This window comes from Dermacentor albipictus, chromosome 6 (genome assembly GCF_038994185.2).
Source record: "Dermacentor albipictus isolate Rhodes 1998 colony chromosome 6, USDA_Dalb.pri_finalv2, whole genome shotgun sequence".
NCBI classification, from domain to species: domain Eukaryota; kingdom Metazoa; phylum Arthropoda; class Arachnida; order Ixodida; family Ixodidae; genus Dermacentor; species Dermacentor albipictus.
Genome location: NC_091826.1, coordinates 55,953,858 through 55,971,877, shown reverse-complemented (window position 1 = coordinate 55,971,877; position 18,020 = coordinate 55,953,858).

Genomic DNA, 18,020 nt, shown 5'->3' with positions numbered 1-18,020 from the left:
AACGAGTGGATCGCTGTGCAAACAAAACAACCAAACAACCCCCCCCTCCTCCCCGTCCCGTCAGCTCCTTCTGCTTTGTCATTGCCGGAGTTATATAGCCCACATTTGAGGCTTCCTTCGAGTTGCCTAACTTTACAGACGGTATTCTTTTTTTTATTTGGCTATATAAGCTCGTTATACAGCTTTGTTGGCGCTGGCGTGCTGGCTGCTTTTTATTAATTGATATTATCGCCGAATTATAGCAAACTTGAGAACCGGGGGAAATGGGCATTAACTGGGCTGGTGCTGACCAACTCCTCGCTATGGTTATTGCGACGTCATTCATATGCACCCTTCTGGTAAATGTTTGTCGTCGCCGTGATGTTCCAAATAAAGTTCCAAGTGCGAGGAGTGTGAGAGGTGCACTTGCCCTATACTGCGGGTGCGATGGATAACATGCGAGGATGACTATCGATTAGAAATTTTGTCTACAGCAAAAGCAAAAAAAAAGAGAAAGGTAAGAATTTACCCAATAAAGCGGTGTGCATTGATTTAAACCACGCGAAATCTAGGTTGGCTCCACCTTGTGAGGACGAACGTTCAGCCAGCAGAATAATTTGTCCTGTTTGTGGAATATTTTTATGGAATTGGTGTGCTGTATCTCCATCTTTGTTGCTCTGACAGAAACTCTTTACATGCGTCACTTATAGGGAGTATTCACTGGCGTTCTGCCGCACCACTGCAGTGGTCATAGCTACTTGGAATCAAAAGTGTCTTGCTATTGCAATACTCCCGAATGCGGAGTTTGAGCGCAACCATATATGTGTTTTCATATCGCTACATAGTGAGGCAAAGAATTAGAGACCGAAATTGCCGCACCGACTGGCAGTGGGCCAGTGCCGCCAGCGCTTTCGCTGAGGGAGGGGCGCTATGGCAACGCAGGCATGATGAGCGGCATCAGAACGAGCGTGGAAGAAGAGGACGACGAACGCGCAAGCGGTGGCACTAGTGAGTTTAACGCGGTTACGCCAAGGCATGCCGACGCTCAACCCAGGAACGCGGGCCTAAGAGCTGCTCTCGAAAAGTTCGCAGTGTACTGCGTCAAATTGGAGCCGCCGGTAATATCCGGCGGCTCGAAGCATCGAGGCCGGGCGCTCCTGCGTGAAACTTTCGGTGGTCGTCTGCAGGACGGGTAACCCAAAACGACAATCACCACCGTCCCCTTTCTTGTGTGCTGTTACATAGCGAAATGATCAATTACCAACACCCAAATATCGAAAGTTTACCGCGGCTTCGTTAAGTTGTCGACACCGCTGTCTTCCACACCGCTGGCTTCCCGTCTGTCAATTCAGGGCCTATCAGTTTTCGTTCCGTCACTGGTTGCGCAGTCCCAAGCTACGTCTCAAGCTTCTTTGCTAACCTCCAAGTTATCACATACATTACTACCAGTAAAGTCCAAGGAATCTACACTTTTCCAGGATAATGGTTCTCTACACGTCATGACTTGCTATGCCTGCACAGTATGCGCTTCAACCCATTTTTCTTCTTCTGGAAAATTTCTTCTCATGATCAGAGTCTCCTGCGCGTAATTCGCTTAGAGTAATGTACTCTTGCACATATTCCAGAGGCTAACTACCAATCCTGAATTCTCGTTTTCTTGCGAGGCTATTAAACATTGCCTTGGTTTCTTCTGCGTATTATTCTTCAACTAAACTCTGGCGCTTTCTCGACCAAGGTCCTCGATAACTTGCTGCAAGTGATCACCAGCATTGCTGAACCGGACAATGTGATCTGCGAACCGCAGATTTGCGAGACATTCGCCGTGAATCATCACTCCAAATCCTTCCCAATCTAATAGCTTGAATGTTTTTTGATAAGTGTCGAGGGAATAGCATAGGAGACGTTGTGTCCCTTTACCTGACCTTTTTGGTGATAGGTATTTTCCAGCTTTTCTTCTGGAGAAGCAACGTATAGGTGGAATTTCTGTCCATATTGTTCAAGATGTTCACGTACGTCTAATATACTCCTTGATTACGCAATGCCTGCACGACTGCTGGTATTTCTGTTGAATTAAATGCATTTTTCTGATCTCTGAAAGCCATATATAGAGGACATTTGTACTCCCGTAGCATACCCCTACCTGAAGCCGGCTTGTTCTCTGGTTTCACGGAAGTCACGTGCTCCCTGATTCTATTGGAAATTGCCTTCGTGAAGATGTTGTATAATACTGAAAACACGCTTCTTCGATTTGTTAATGCCTTCTCCCTTATTGAGCAATATAATTTCGCCATTCATCGAACTCTTTCGTAAACTGGAAATATTGAGGCATCGCTTATATATGTTCAGATCATTTCAAATATAACATCATCTCCACCTAATATTAAATCAAGTGTTATTCCATCTGCTCCTGCATTTATCCACATCGCTAGTTATACCTAAACTTTTCTCATTCTTTTCGTCACTGCGCCTAAACAAAGTTACTTGGCTGCTCCGGATACATTTCAGTTCACTATATTAGAATTCCTCTGCTAGTTCTACTATATTTTTTAATTGCCGAGTAAATTGTTGAGCTCAGCTATTACTGCACACATATTGTTCTTTCAGATGTTAAGTTTTCTTCTTACTGGTTTTATGCAGTGCTCCCTCCTCTTTTGTTTAGTGCTTAATGAATCTTTCCGGGGTTATAATTTTGTAAATAACTTCTTTCTTGTTCATCAACTGTGACACTAGAGCGAAATCTATCTGCTCTGTTGAGTTAGACATCATTATGGTTTGCCGTTTCTTGATTCGGTCATTTGTTACTTCGGGGTGCTTGCCTACTTGTTGCCTTACCTCTCACTTCTACTACAGCTTTGCAAATCAGTCTAGTCACTGTCTCACTCATCGTCTCGGCGTTATCTTCATAATCTTTTTTAAAACCGCATATTTGATCTTGAGCACTATCGTGAATTCACTTGTTTGTCATTATGCTACATACACTGGCATCATGACGCGGCTGTTTCTATGATCAGCTATCTTGCTTGACAGTTCGGTAAAATCCGCAGAACCAACGAACGTCTTTTACGATATACACGATTTGCGCTGCGATTCTGCTGTCAGCTAGTCATTATGTGTAGTCGTAGGAAATCATAAGAGGTGGAAAAAATAGCCGCAACGCGCTACGAAAGTGCGGCGAGTGTTTTTTTGGTCGACAGGCCTTAACAAAATCTGATAGTGTTATTGCGCACGCGCGTGTCACTTTTACATATGGTTTCGTGCTAACTGCACAGAGAAAGAAAAAGACTAAGAGCGGACACTCCGAGAAATCTGGCCTCAGGGACTACGTCACGGCTACGTAACGAACTAGTGCTCTCACCAAACGCCAGAGGACGCAGGCGCAAAAAAACAAAATGTTGTAATAAATCTTGCTCAATCGCTTTAAAAAGTAATAATTATACGCCCAAATTGGGCGTGTCTCTTATACATAAAAACAGAATTTATCGAAGACACCTTCCGTGCTTTTTGTTCATTCGTACTGTCATCAAGGTCAATCACCATTCGTCCATCGAGAAGAAATCAACGATACGTGTAACAGCGGCGTGCCAGCGGGAAGGTTTTGTGAACGTCGGCTGCGGCGGTGTTTTCGTGTGTGAGACAGGTGAGTCACGTTTTCAAACGAAGCTTGTAGTAACTGACTTGTAAGGGCGATGAGGTTTGCTAGAAAAAAAGAAAAACAGTTTGCCACTCTATATGAGGCGGCTAGACCCGAACAATGCGAAAAGCATGCCCCCTCAAGAAACGCGTAGCGAGAGTGCTGTACCATGTGCTTTCTTGCTGCCCCCACCGAGAACGCAATAATCTTTGTTGGTTGCATTCCGTGAAAATCATCAAACAACGTGAAGCTGCCATTAACTTGCACCGCTTCACGGCTGTGCACTGCAGTGCGACTCGCAGCTTGTCAGACGCACTCGAGACGCTGCGTCTCGGTTTGCGAGGGTAAACCGTTCTTGCCCAGCACTGTATGGGATAACCACGGTATCGCCGCTCCATTGAAATAGTTCGTGTTAGCGGACTAGAAACGATCTGCTGGACAACGCTTAAGGTCAATATCAGGAATTGCACATTTCAGGAAAATTCCGGCCTCGAGAAAAGTGAATTCCTAGCCCGTGTTTACATGATCGCGTGACGGTTGACGGTCCCTTCGTTGGCCCGTTCTAGAGGCTGACGAACGCTGGAAAGATCGTAAAAGACGCCACGTTAATTCCGACAGAGAACGGCGTTCCGGGGACGGGCGCGACCTAAATAGAGAAAAGTAGGACGTTAGTCATGCTGTAGCCAAGCTTTGCTTGCTCGTTTCTCTTATAGAGTAATGGCTCCTTAATTTTTAATAATATTGCTTGCAAACAATGGCATGTGACAAACAGCGAGCGTAGCTTATTGCGTTTTGTACTGCGGCGAGGTGTGTATCTACGGCGCATGGACGGACTGTGGTGTATGCGCCCGTACTGTTTGTTTATACAGAAAAGTAACGGTGGTGAAAAGTCCCCAATGACTACTGCATGTACTTAGTGCGGCGGCCATGTTGGGAAGTACTGCGCATTCTAGTAACTTTCGATTCCCTACCATTTTTTCGTCGCGGAAATTATTGCACAACGTATTGTCGCGTAGGCGTGGCGTGGCGCACATTTGAACAAAGGCGTCATATTTGGACGTTTCGGATTTATCTTTACCACGCTTATGTGAACTGATATTTTACCTACCAATGTACTCCTTATACTGAGTACGTACAGGTGTGTCCAAAAGTTCACAGGCCGCGATGCCATGCGATTACATAAGATGACGGCCTGGGAACTTTTGAGCACCCCTGTACGGGGTCTTAAGACATTTATCCTTGCAGGTCAGTGTTTTATGGGTCAGAGATCAGAATGTGTCGGTGGTTTTATTTTGTGCATCGGTTCACTACTCATTCAAAGCGGTGTCGTGGTACAGTTGTGACGTGTACATATGTTTTTGGTAATTAACGAAGCGTGAACATATTGACATTTTCAGACCGTGCTGATGCCATGCCGTCCGGCGGTCCCAGCTACGGCAGCTACTGATGTGTCGTGGTGCATTAACAACGGCAGCACCCAGAAGAAGCCTATCTTGCCTTGGAATAAAAACATTGCGGAAACTGTCTCTTTGATACATATGACCGCTTGTACCAAACACAGAAGACAAGAGCGATGGATAAACCCGTAGTGAATTATGATTACCTCTATCTCGATCTGTTATAACTTAACCGAAATAAAGATTGCGCCACGACCTGAATTCACACCAAATATTGAACTTGACGAAATAGGGAATCGCTAAACCAAAGCGACAAATAAAATCGCTGCCGTTTGGGTGACGAAAAGTGGTCTGAAATGAGAAGCTTCCGCTACAGCCTAACGTCGGTTACGCGGGGTAATCAAAATTTCGCGCCTGCGAAAGCGAAACAGGAAGTGCGGGCCAGTTGCTCTCACCAACCGCCAGACGCGCTAGGGTCGATCGGGCCGCTGGGGTATATGGAAGTGTCCACTCTTAACTTTTTTTGCGAAGCATATTCGAGAGCTCAACCCAGCTCCTCAGGCGCGGCGGTGTCGCCTTCAATACCACGTGACACCGTGACGTTACGACAGGTGAAACGGGGCTCCAACTCGCGCCGTCGCTCGCGGCGTCGCGGCGGTATATAAGCAGCTGCGCATGTTTCTAGGTGGCTTTGGCTCAACTCTTGCTAGATGGGCTGGGTGGGAATCGAACCAGGGTCTCCGGTGTGCGAGACGGAGACGCTACCACTGAGCCACGAGTACGATGCTTCAAAGCGGTACAAAAGCGCCTCTAGTGAATGCGGTGTTGCCTTAGAAACGAGCTGTTTCTAAGGCTCAGGCATGCGTCGCTTGCTCAGGCGCACATTTCGTTGCCGCGCCGAACGCTGCGTTGCTCGACGCTCACCGCGTCCAATGCGGGGCGCGTAGTCGCTGCGCCGTAGCCCACTGTCTTACACCCCTTGGCGGGTTGACGGGAACGCTGTCGCGTTCCACTCTTGAAGGCGAAGCAGAGTAACGTATGAGTTGTTTCTTCGTCTAGCCGAACCAAATATAGCCAAGCAACAGCAGTTCACCTGGCTAAACAGTGGTTCAACAACTAAAATAAAGGCTAGTATGCTTCGCATCCTGGGCTTAACCTTAGCTAAGCCACAGCCATTTTTTTTTTATTTCTCTATGCTAACTGTCAATAGCGTGTACACTATAGTCATTGTCTAGCGCATTGAACCTTTGTGCCAATAAAAAAACTACGTCTCACATGAATAGAAAGCTGCTTTGTTCGGTCGTACGCACATGTACAACCTGCGCAACCTGGCTAGCTTTCCTAAGTGCTTGTGTGAACATTTCTTTCAGATCTTGCTAAAGCCTTAGCTAACCTCAACTACCTATTGTTTATAATAAGCCACTTTACAGGCGGCGCATGCCCTTTAGTCTAATGCCTCAAAGTCGCGTAGCAGATAGACAGATTTTGCGCTCCCAATCCCGCACAATAATTAAAAACTAAATACCGTGGCACCAAGCTTACGTTGGGTAGTTGGGAAGGGGTGCCGTCCGCCGGGCGCGAAGCGTGCGTAGTTCGACACTCCTCCGCTTCATGATGACAAACGTGGCGCTGCGGTCACAAGTGGCGATGTGGTTACAAGTGGCGCTGCGGTCACAAGAGGCGCCCGTCACATGCTGCTGTTTCCGTATCGCAGTCGAACTGCGGCACATCTAACATCATGCTTCAAGTGGAAACCGTCTTACCAGTGACGTCATAGAAAACCGCAAATTTTCGGAATGCAGCTGAGCACTGTCACTTGCGAAGGTAATGTACTTGCCTTGTCCGTCATCTGTGTGGTTGTACGTTTGAGGGGCGAAATATAATAGCTCTTAACGCTGTTTAGTCCAGTAAGCACGCCAAACTTTAGTCTATGAAGAGAAGCACAGATTCTGCATGGACGAAATAGCCCTTCGTCAGTTCTTGAAAAGCGAGAAAGGCTAAAGTTTGCTTTGCGAAACGGCTAGTACGTAGAGGGTGTATGCAAACGGCAATTCGTGCAGGGTGCATCCATATGCCACGGAATGCGCAGGAGAAACGATTTGCCTTGAAGGGACGTAAGATACAATGAAAGAAATATTGATATCCGTACAACTGCGCAAAATCCTTTGGTTCAATTTCTTTACCCATATTGGGGCTATCCTAAACGACGCACTCTTGTAAAAAAAATTTAAATGTTTTTTTTTGACAATACAAATAAACTTGTTTTTGATGAAGAAAAAGGAAACATCCTTACGTTGTTCGATGACGTATAATGATATGTACACATTGTTAACGAGCGAAGCTGAGACGTGCGGCCCTGGTGTTTATCACTGGGTTAATCCCGACGGCTCACTAAGCGATGGCTTGGTAGGCTGCCAGATCCTCAGTACGCAGTTGCTGCTTGCGCTCGGCTGCACGAGCCTGTTCTTGTGACCGGGCTGCGGCATCGGTACGACGTCGACGAGCTTGTTCTCGGGTCTGCTCGTGGCTTTCCTGATCGAAAGGTGCCTGCTCCTTAGGAGTGAGTATAACGCGTGACCTACCCATTTCGGTGCCTGAGAGCAACTACTGCGGGCGCGCTCGGCTGCGACGGAGAGCAACGACGTCGCTCCGATCTATGACGTCATGTTAGCTGGCCCGACTGCCATAGAATCTAATGGGGTTGCTCCCGAGTAGGCGACAGTGATTTTGACCTCACTGCTTTCACGACGCCGGCCTTCTCAATGGAAATTTCCGGCCATGTAGCGTGACGTCGTGGATCAGAGTAGACAGACCTTGTGGTATCTAGGTGGCGTTGACTAATCGCGAGCCTTTCTTTCCCTCCTTCCTTTTCGCGCATGCGCATGGAGTTGTGGAGGAGGAGTTTTCGGCGTACAAGTGAGCGATAAAGGACCCGACGGAGGGACGAATCGGCTAGCCATATGCAGCTTCGCTGTAAAACAGCTTGCTTTATTGCATACCTTGGTTTATGGAACTACTGCTGCACGTTGCTCATAAAATATACTTGGGTTTGTTTATATTTTCAGGCTTATGTGAAGAGAATGTGAACAGAAATAATTTTGAAGCTGTATTAACTAACTAGCAAAATGACCACACTTAGTTTAATGACAAAACTTGGTAAGACAAGATGCAAATGATGGAAAGGTGGATTGCAACACCCCCTCTGAAGACATTGCGTGAACTTATCGTGATGTCAGTAACTTTGACAGCGTCTACAGAAGTTGCAAAAATGTTCGGCACTTGTTTCTTCTTTTTTCTATAAAAGCTTTCCGTAAGTATGGAAAGCAAATCTTTCGCCATTCAGTTTGGGATACTAAACTACATTGGAAAGTTGGAGCAAAGAAAGAAAATGGATGTTGAAAGGAGACAACACGTTCTTTCTGGCCTGGCAAATATGTGAAAGACACAAACAGTAACAAAAATGGTGTTGAGGTGGGGATTCGGATGGCAAATAAACTTGGTACAGACACACGAAACACACGTCTCCTTGGTCTTTCGCCAGTGTTGCTCAATGCTTCAACGAAAAAAACTTAAAGCATAAATAAGCGGACTGAATACCACAAAAGGATTCCGCACACAGTAAGATTGTTCTCGCCAGTCACTTTCCAGAAATAGAGAACTGCTCAGCGAGCACACAATGCTTTAGGACTGCACAAAAGAAGCCAGCCTTTCGAAACCCCATTGATCAGACAGATGCAACACACTGGAAACAAATTGAAGGTGCGTATAGAAAGTAGTGTCGTTCTTTTGCAAGAAGTTGCGAAACCAGGAAAACTTCATCGCCATATTTCCACTGCTACATGCTCTCGCTCAGACGGGAAAACGCCACGCAGGCCGATCGATATTTGAAAGATTCACACTTTCTTCAACCCGGCCCGCAAGGGTGCGAATAAATATTGGGAACCGAGTTGTTGTTGGGGGGGGGGGGGGGGTTGAGTACTCTACCTATTTAGCTTGGCTTGATCGCCTGTGAAATACCCAACAGCAATGCCGTTTCTTTCTTTTGCAAGGTGGTACAAAAAATTTAGAGAATGGTTTGGTTTGAAGAAACTAATGTATTTATGTGCATTCAAAAACTGCCCCTTTCTGTGCACTCCCTTTGCACAGTGAATACAGCGTTTTCGGCACAGCGTTCTAAAAGAAAATTGAACTGGCAGCAGGGTTTCCTGTACGAATCAGCCACCTTTCATGATATGTTCTTTATTTCAACAGTTGTGTCAATTAGGCGGTCTTTCAGCTGGAATTTTTAATTTTCGGAGGAGAGTGAGCTAAGCAGGACCAAAACCTGACGGACTCTTCTTTCCCACCTGGGATCATCTCTAGGATCGGCACTTGGGTGGACGGGTACGACCTTAAAACAAAGTGACAGTCGTCGTAGTGAAAAAAAAAACGCAATGTGTCAATGACCGACAAAAAAAATATTGGCTGGGCATGTCCGCAGCTTGGAAAAGTGCTTGCTGAGCGTCCCTTTCCTTTCGGCTTCGGCAGTTTTCTGAATCAGAAATTCTTCGATACTTGTCAGACTATGAACAGCGATTTTTACTTCCAAGTAAACTTGCTTGCTTGACGAGAATGGCCCGATCTAAGGAGCGCGAGTAATTGGGTGCTGCAACATCCTGCCACAGAACACCCCGCACATGTGAGCTCCTCGCCGGATACAATACTGTTTCTCTTGCCCATTTGGCATACTCGTTTACCAGCTCGTTTAAGCCAGCTCGAAGGTCGCCGTTTTCGACACGATTACTGGAATCGAGAATGAATCGCAGAAGGTGCTCGACTCACACAAGAAAGAATACTTCCAGTAGATACTCGGAAAGTGGCAGGAACCGTCTTCATGTAACATAATATACGGCGCGCACTTCCCACTAAAAAAATGTGATCATGGCATCAAGGGCATGCAATCCTTTGGATGACGTCCGACTTGCTCCGTACGATAAACCATAGGAATAGCTTGTACGCACAATTCATCAATTCAAAGGCTTCGTGGCTTCGCCCGTTCGAATAGTACACAAATAAGCTTGCATCGAGATTAAAGATGGCTCGGGGTGCGTACTCTGGAAATGTCTTTTGGAGTCCAACTGAACAACAATCGGATGTTATTTGTCGGCAATTTGAATTCCTTATTGCAACCAAATATTCCTGATACTCTCTATCACCTGCAGAATGAAGGAGAGCGAATTTCTAGCACTCTCTTAGCTGACGCTTTTAATAACTTCTTTTTATAGCAGGCTTCTCAGAGTCAGATAAACAGTGATTAGAATGACATTGAATTTCTGACTGGAAGGAGCAGTCCAACAAAGCTTTTTGGTATTGCTCCCGCCTACTGCGGAGAAGTTTTCTCGTGCGTGAATGCTACAAAAGATATCAAGTCAGTAGATGCAAGTGGCCTTCAGATAGCGCTCAATAAAGAAGTTGCTCATTTCATATACTCGTCTATTACGCACATTTATAGTCTGATATTATCTACCGCTGTATTTACAAAGGCATTAAGAACTGCTCGAGTGAAGCCAGTCTTTAAATGTGGCAACAAAAACTTTGTTATTAACTGTCACCCTATATCTTCACTACTGGTATTCTCTAATAGCATGGTAGGGTAATGCATGGTAGGTTACAATAATTCTTTTAATAAAAAATAACATTTTTCTTGATTTCCAACACAGTTTTCGAAAGAATCCGCCCACAGAAACGCAAGAACTGATTCAAAGAGAATTAATAATAGAAAAGTTTCAAAATAAGCAGATAGTTACAGGAATGTGCACAGATTTTACCAAAGCATTCGGTTTAATAAACCAGAGAATTCTGCTACATAAACTGGAATCCTATGTTGTCCGCGGTAAAGCACCAAATCTTACGATATCTTACCTCGCAAAGACAACTCAATATGTGGATTCTAAAAATCCACTGTCTTCAATACGAAACATTAGCGCAGGAGTCCCTCAAGGAAGCATATTGGGGCCGCTTTTGTTTATAATTTATGTGAATGACATTGTGCATTGTGCAACTGACTGTAAATTTGTGTCTTGCGCTGATGACACTTCAATGCTCATATCCGGGAAATAAGAAAGCAATATCGAAGAGAAAGTTAGTAGAATAATAGGTGCATTTAATACAGGGGCAAAAGCATTTCTAAAAGACAAAAATAGTATTAAACTTTCCAAAAGGGAATGTAATATCCAGGCCGCTCAACGTAATCTCAAGTCATGATCTTGTAGAGATAGCAGATTCTGTGAAAATCTTGGCGTCATATTTTCTAAGCTTTTGACTTGGAACGAACATGTTTATATCGGATCTCAAATGTCTCCACCAGTCGGTGTTATGTTACGCCTGCGCGCTATTCTTCCTGTTAAAGTTAGGCCACTGGTTATTGCAGTACTGTTTGCAGTACTGTAACATTGCAGTACTGATTGGGGTACTACAGGTATCATCAATTTGTCCAAGTTACACCTTCTTCAAAAATGAGCTGCGGGATGCATTGCTTGTGTCCCTTGCTGTTTCCCAGCCCGTGATCTCTTTTTCAAATATGACATCTTAACAGTCTCTGCTTTATACAATTACATACTTTTTATGACTCAAATCTTCTTCACGAAGTGTTGAAAATTTGTTAGCTCGCAGAACTTGCAAAAAAGACCCATATTTCGTAGACTATTTTGTGGTTTTTTGAAGAAATGTGGTTACTTCCAACATCTCAAACACATTACATTGAACATTCTCTTATACTCTAACGGTGTCGTTAAATAAGTTAAACCAAGAAATGTTTGACCCTTTTGAGCATTTGAATATTGTCATTATTTTTTTTTTCTGAACAAGCTTACGTGACGATACCACATGCATTTTATAATTAAATTCTTGCTTTTTTTAACATAGCGTGTTGCTATTTTCTTCTGTACTGCAATGAATAAATGATTAACGCTGTTTGTTACCTCCTGTTTTCTATTATATTGTCCCCCGAATTTTGTTTGTGTGAAAATTTGTCCTTTGTTGCTGGTCTGCTGTATTGCCAAGTTGAAAAGGGGGCAAGACTTCTTTCAAGCTTGCGAGATTTTAGTCCTGTCACGTTCTATACTTCAGAGAAAATAAAAGACTGATTGACTGAACCCTGAAAGCGCTGCATTGCTGCGCAATGGGACTATTTAGAAGGTGACCGTGCTTCAACGCGCATAAAAAAAATACATTTTTTTTTCAAGACAGAGCCAGTCTAGAAACTTACTGATACCACAACGTAGCTACTTCTGGTGACCCAAGATTCCCTGCAAAGAGAAACAGAAAATACCGTAAAAACTAAGCGAAAGTAATGCGCTTTTCTTTGAAAGTTCAGTCTCTTGTAAAAGTAATGGCCCTTATTAAGAAGTTCTCCAAATAATGTTCATATTGTCACGTGGTAGTGACGTTGAATAACACAGTAGCAATACTCTGAGCGACAAAACTAACTTAATTGGGTGTGTAGTCCTGAATTCTTAAGGTATTCCATTCGGCGCCTTTTTTTTGTATACTCTTCTCAGAGTAGAGGAGACGGGTCACGTAACTCGAGCGTTAATGTAATACCACAAATATAGTCATACATAAGTATAACCTTAACGCTAAAAGAAAGACAAAGATTTCATGTTAACTAACAGGTAAATGCCTAAGTGGAATTAACGGCAAATGCAAGTTGAAAAAAAAGTATGTTAGTACAAACTTGCAAGCCTATGGCTTACATTTGAAGACATCGCAACATGCCCTGCTCTAGCGCTGCCTTTTTTTGATGAAGCATATGTTCTTCGCGATTTCTATACGCTTCACAATTGGCTGGCCTTACAAGTATTATCTAGGCACTGCTAATTACATTCATCCTTAAATCAACATTGCCGTAGCAATTCCCCTTCAAGTCCTACCGATTAATAAACGGAAGAGCCTAAATGTAACATTACATCCTTCACTATTTCATTCTTGTTCCTTTTTCCCCATGTCTATCAGTATTTTTTCAAGTATAATTTATACTCCTATAATGCCGTAGCTCCCGTAGGAATGAAACGGTGTATAGGAAGCATCTGCCCTCTATCTCTACACCAAATCCCTCAAGTAGCTCTAACCTGACTAATCTAGTAATTATACGTCGTATTGAGAACTACACATGAATTTCATTAATGCTGATGTTTAAATGTAAGACGTAAAGCTCGACCACGTAAACTCCTCATGCTTGCCATGTTGAAGAGTTACCATGCCTTCCGGCAACTCCACGTTTCCGTCTTGCGAGATTTAGAGTTTATTGCAAGCCAAAAGTTGACTCGGCCCTTAACGTCACCTCCTATACTCCGTTTCATACATCAGGTGCAACGCTGTGGGAGCTACGCAAGTAGTCCAGTGTCCAAAATTTATGACTCCGCGCGTTGCGTCTAGGCTTCGCTGGGCGTTTGCTCGCGCGAGCATGCACGTGAGGCTGCCGCGACGGGAGGCAAATAAGAACAACGAAAAGAAAATTTATATAAAATAACGTGTTAGCAGCCGAATGAACGCATGGTTGGATTGCTTCGAAGGGTAAATTCTTATATTCATTCAGAACTGACCTTATATAAAGGACATTTTTCACAAAAATTCTCCAAAGACGGCGAACTGTTTCTAAGTGCGAACGCAGCCGGTGCAGAAAGTATCTCTAGCCTCCACAGCCTTACACGTGATGTATGAAACGGAGTATAGATCCACAGTTCCTGTCCCTTAATGTCACGCGATAAGACACAAGTGACGCACAAGCGTGATGCAGTTTTAACAAGTTTCGTTTGTTGAACATTTATTTGCGAAGCATTTTTCGGGGGGATAAGGACAGGCACCTTGCTGTATATACGCAGGTAGATAGGTTCCCGCCACGCGGGAACAGTAACATGGAAAAGCACAGGACAAAATCTAGGCAGCGACCAGTTTATTATTTCGCTCACGCTAGGAAAAGGCGTCACAACTCGCCTCATCAAACAACCGAAATTAACGGAGTGGGATAGATTCAGAGAGATAAGAAAGGAGGCCTCACTGCCGCACGATATCTACAATATCGACGAGTGGACACACCTACTTAAAACGCACATTGGGAAAGCACCTACAACTATAGATGATGAGGACGCACCCCCAGCACTAGACAGCAAACATCTGAACATGTGGAGCAGAAAGAGTAACCCGGAGAAAAGACTCAGGGCACAAAGATGGAACAGGAATATCCGGCGCGAACTAGCCAGACCCAATAAAGAACAAGAAACATAGGCGATTAAGCTCAACGAGCATAATTGGTACCGCATGTGCGATGACATGAAAGCCAATATGAGTCTCTCTAAAACCTGGAGCCTTCTCAGACATCTAATCGACCCTAGTAAATCAAAAATGGAAGCTAGTACAAACCAGGTGAGAGCAAGCCATAGCTTTGTTGGCACAGATGACGAGCTCATTAGCGAGCTCCAAGAGCCATATCATGGAAAAGCTGAGAGCGAGGTGTTTAAAGACTACGAGGGATCTCCCAATCCCGATCTCGATGCCCCCATCACCATGACAGAGGTTAGAGCAGAGATTAATAACCTCAGAAAGAGATCGGCCCCCGGTCCGGACGGGATAACAAACACAGCTCTCAGGAATTTAGACGATGAGTCCATCATTGCATGAACCAAATTCATGAACTAGGTGTGGGAGAAAGAACTCCCAAAAACATGGAAACCGGCGGACGTAGTCTTCATTCCCAAGCCAGGGAAAGCACCCGGCTTGAACATGTGACCAATCTCCCTCACCTCGTGTGTAGGGCAATTGATGGAGCATGTTGTTCAAACGAGTCTGACCAGGTCCATGGAGGAGAATGATCTCTGGCCGCATGAAATGGTTGGATTCAGGACAGGGCTCAGTACACAAGATGTCATGCTCAGACTTAAGCATGATATCCTAGACCGATACGACTCAACGGACACGAGGGCGATCCTAGGTCTCGATCTCACCAAGGCATTTGACAACGTTAGCCATAAGGCTATCTTGGTAGTCCTCGCAAGGGTCGGTGCTATAAGCCTTGCTGTTCAACATAGCGATGACGGATCTCCCGACGGAACTCAATAAGATTAAATCGATCAAGTTTAGCATGAACGCGGATGATATGAACATCCGGGTTAGCAGTGGGAGTGACGCAGCCATCTAACTTTAACTAGAGATAGCGGCGAATATGGTGCAAGAGTATGCGGCCAGCAGAGGCTTGGCGTGCTTGCCACAGAAATCGGAGCTGTTAATCATTGAGCCAAAACATCAAAGGGGACACGCTGGGAGCAGCAGACCCATCAATGTTTTCGTAAACGGAAATGAGGTTCCCAAGGTGGAGGAAATCAGAATTCGGGGCATGTATATCCAGAGAAATGGATGCAATTTCACGACAATCAAAAAGCTAGAAGGATACGTGGCGCAGGTCACGGGGATCTTTAGGAAAATTTCACTCAAGGGCAGGGACCTCAAAGAGAACAGCCTCCTTAGACTCATGGAAGCCTTCATTACCAGCCGTATAGCGTATGCCACACCGTATCTTGTATTTAAACGAGAAGAAAAGGAGAAAATAGATGCGATCATTAGGAAGAGCGTTAAGTGAGCCCTAGGGCTCCCAGACTTGTCCTCGACAGACCTCCACCTACAAATGGGGGTTCACAACATGCTAGTTGAGCTCACTGAGTCAGTACGAGTGTCTCAACTGGAAAGATTAGGCCAGTCTAAAACAGAGAGAAAACTCATGGAATGGGTGGGAGTCGCATGTGACAGGGGTTCCCCGACTGACAAGAAATACATTCCGTTGGACGTGCGTAAACGCTTCCGAATCGCCCCACTACCTAAACATACGCATCCTAATTACCACAAAGAGAGGAGAGCTCACAGGGCTAAGACGCTAGTAACTAAACTTAAAAACACACCTGCGCATAAAGTAGCGTACGTGGATGCCCCTTGCGGCAGAGACGGGGCTGCGGTATCGACGGTGGTTGATGGCGACGGGTGCGTCAAGATAGCGTGTTCCACGTGCACTAGGGACGCCTGTACAGCTGAGGAGGTTGCAGCAGCACTCGCTTGTACAGGTGCAAAAGCGGGTGTAATATTAGCTATACCAAATCAGCTGTCCAAAATTTGAACAAAGGCAGAATCTCGGAAGAAGCCCTCCAGATTTTACTCAAAAAACCTCCCAGGAGCGACATAACCTTTATTTGGGTACCGGCCCATGAAGAAGTCCCAGGCAACGAAGCCGCTCACGAGCTCGCCGGAGCATTCTACCACCGGGTAACTCTAGAGCAGCCAGTTCCAGGGATAAAAGATAGCATCATCACGTACAGGGAAATTGCCGATCATTACAAAGCCGAAAGAAGAATCTTTCCGCCTCCACATCGGTCTCTCTCTCTCTGGAGGACGCTCGCATTTGGCGACGCCTCCAGGGAAACAATTATACATCACCACACTGGATCTACTTAACAAAAACGAGGGACTATAACGACGCCCTCTGCAAAATTTGTAAGCGAATAGGTACGCTAGACCATGTAATATGGGAGTGTGCTGGCTCCCCAGGGGCCAAGGAAAACATTGACAGTCGAGAAGCCTGGGAGGCACTGCTCCAGAGTGAGGCTGAAGACGACCAGCGTCGAGAAATCCGCCTGGCTGTTGAGGCCTGGAAGACTCACTGTCGTCAACACGCGGGGACTGCTTCGTCCTCCCCCCCCCCCCCCCTACCTACATGCGTTCAAGAGGCGGGCACCCCAGCTCGGTGGAATAATAAAGTTTTCAATCAATCAATCAATCCTGTCACGCCAAGTTTCTAGCCTCTTCAATTAAAGAATGGTTCACGCGTTCGATGATGGTGTAATCAAACCTCTGACACATGGCACGACAATTCAATGCTCTAATGGCCCTATACATTTCACTCGTGCCACCGCCAACTATCCCTTTGAGCTGATGGTCACATGCGTCACGAAATAGCACGAGTGTTCCGTCCAATAGGACGCGCGAGAGCAGGCACGCGCACTGCAGCTTTCGCTCAGCTCAACACGAGCGGTAGCGGGCCGCGATTTCATTCTTGCCTCTTGGCAGCTAACGCTACGAACGTGTCTCGTGGGGCATAGTGCGGACTTTAGCATTTCTCACCCGAGTTGTAAGGGAACACGTTGCGACGCTTCTTCGGCGCTGCCAAAATAAAGAAACGAAACTGAACTGCCGTCGTGCCGGGGCCGTTATGCTACAGTCGCCACCGTGGCCGTGCTTCCGTCGTCACACGCAGGCTTGCGTCACACACACACGCACACCGTAGAATTTGCTACAATTACGGGAGCGAACTCTGGCTCTAGCGTCAGCCGGCGAGGCAAGCAAGGTGGTTCAGAGCCAGCATGGGAACGATGGCAGGGGTAGTGACATAACCAGAGCCAATAGGGGACGATTTCGGGGATTTCACGTGCGCCTTCTAGGTGCAGAGGCAAGCGCGTAAAGCCTGTCAAGTAATATGTTTATTGAACTTCTGGTTTCACTGCTTCCGTCAAACTACTTATTTAGTTTGTCAGTACTGAGTAAGAGGTTATTAATATTATTATATTATTGCAACAAAATCACTTGGTAAACTCTGGACATAGCCCTTGACATATGGAGCCTAGATATACCGGTCGGAACTGTTGTATTTAAATACGTGTTCTGCTTAACTTGTACATGGCTCAAGTTTCCCATATATATACGCTGGTTTTATGTGGATGCGACTCAAAAGAACACGACCCTCTGTTCCTCTCCCCCATACATTACAAAGTGGGACAGAGTGAGTATCAACCATATAAGGCCAGCAGATTATAAATATATAACCTCAAAGAAAAGGGAGAATAGCCTGACGGACGTTTGTGCACAGTGTATTTCGGACGTTTCGGCTACTGGACCAGCCTTCGTAAATGCAACCGGTTTCTTCGACTAAGTGAATATGCGGCAAACTGTACTCGCAGAGTATGACTAACATTAAGAAAGATACATGGTTCCTAGCC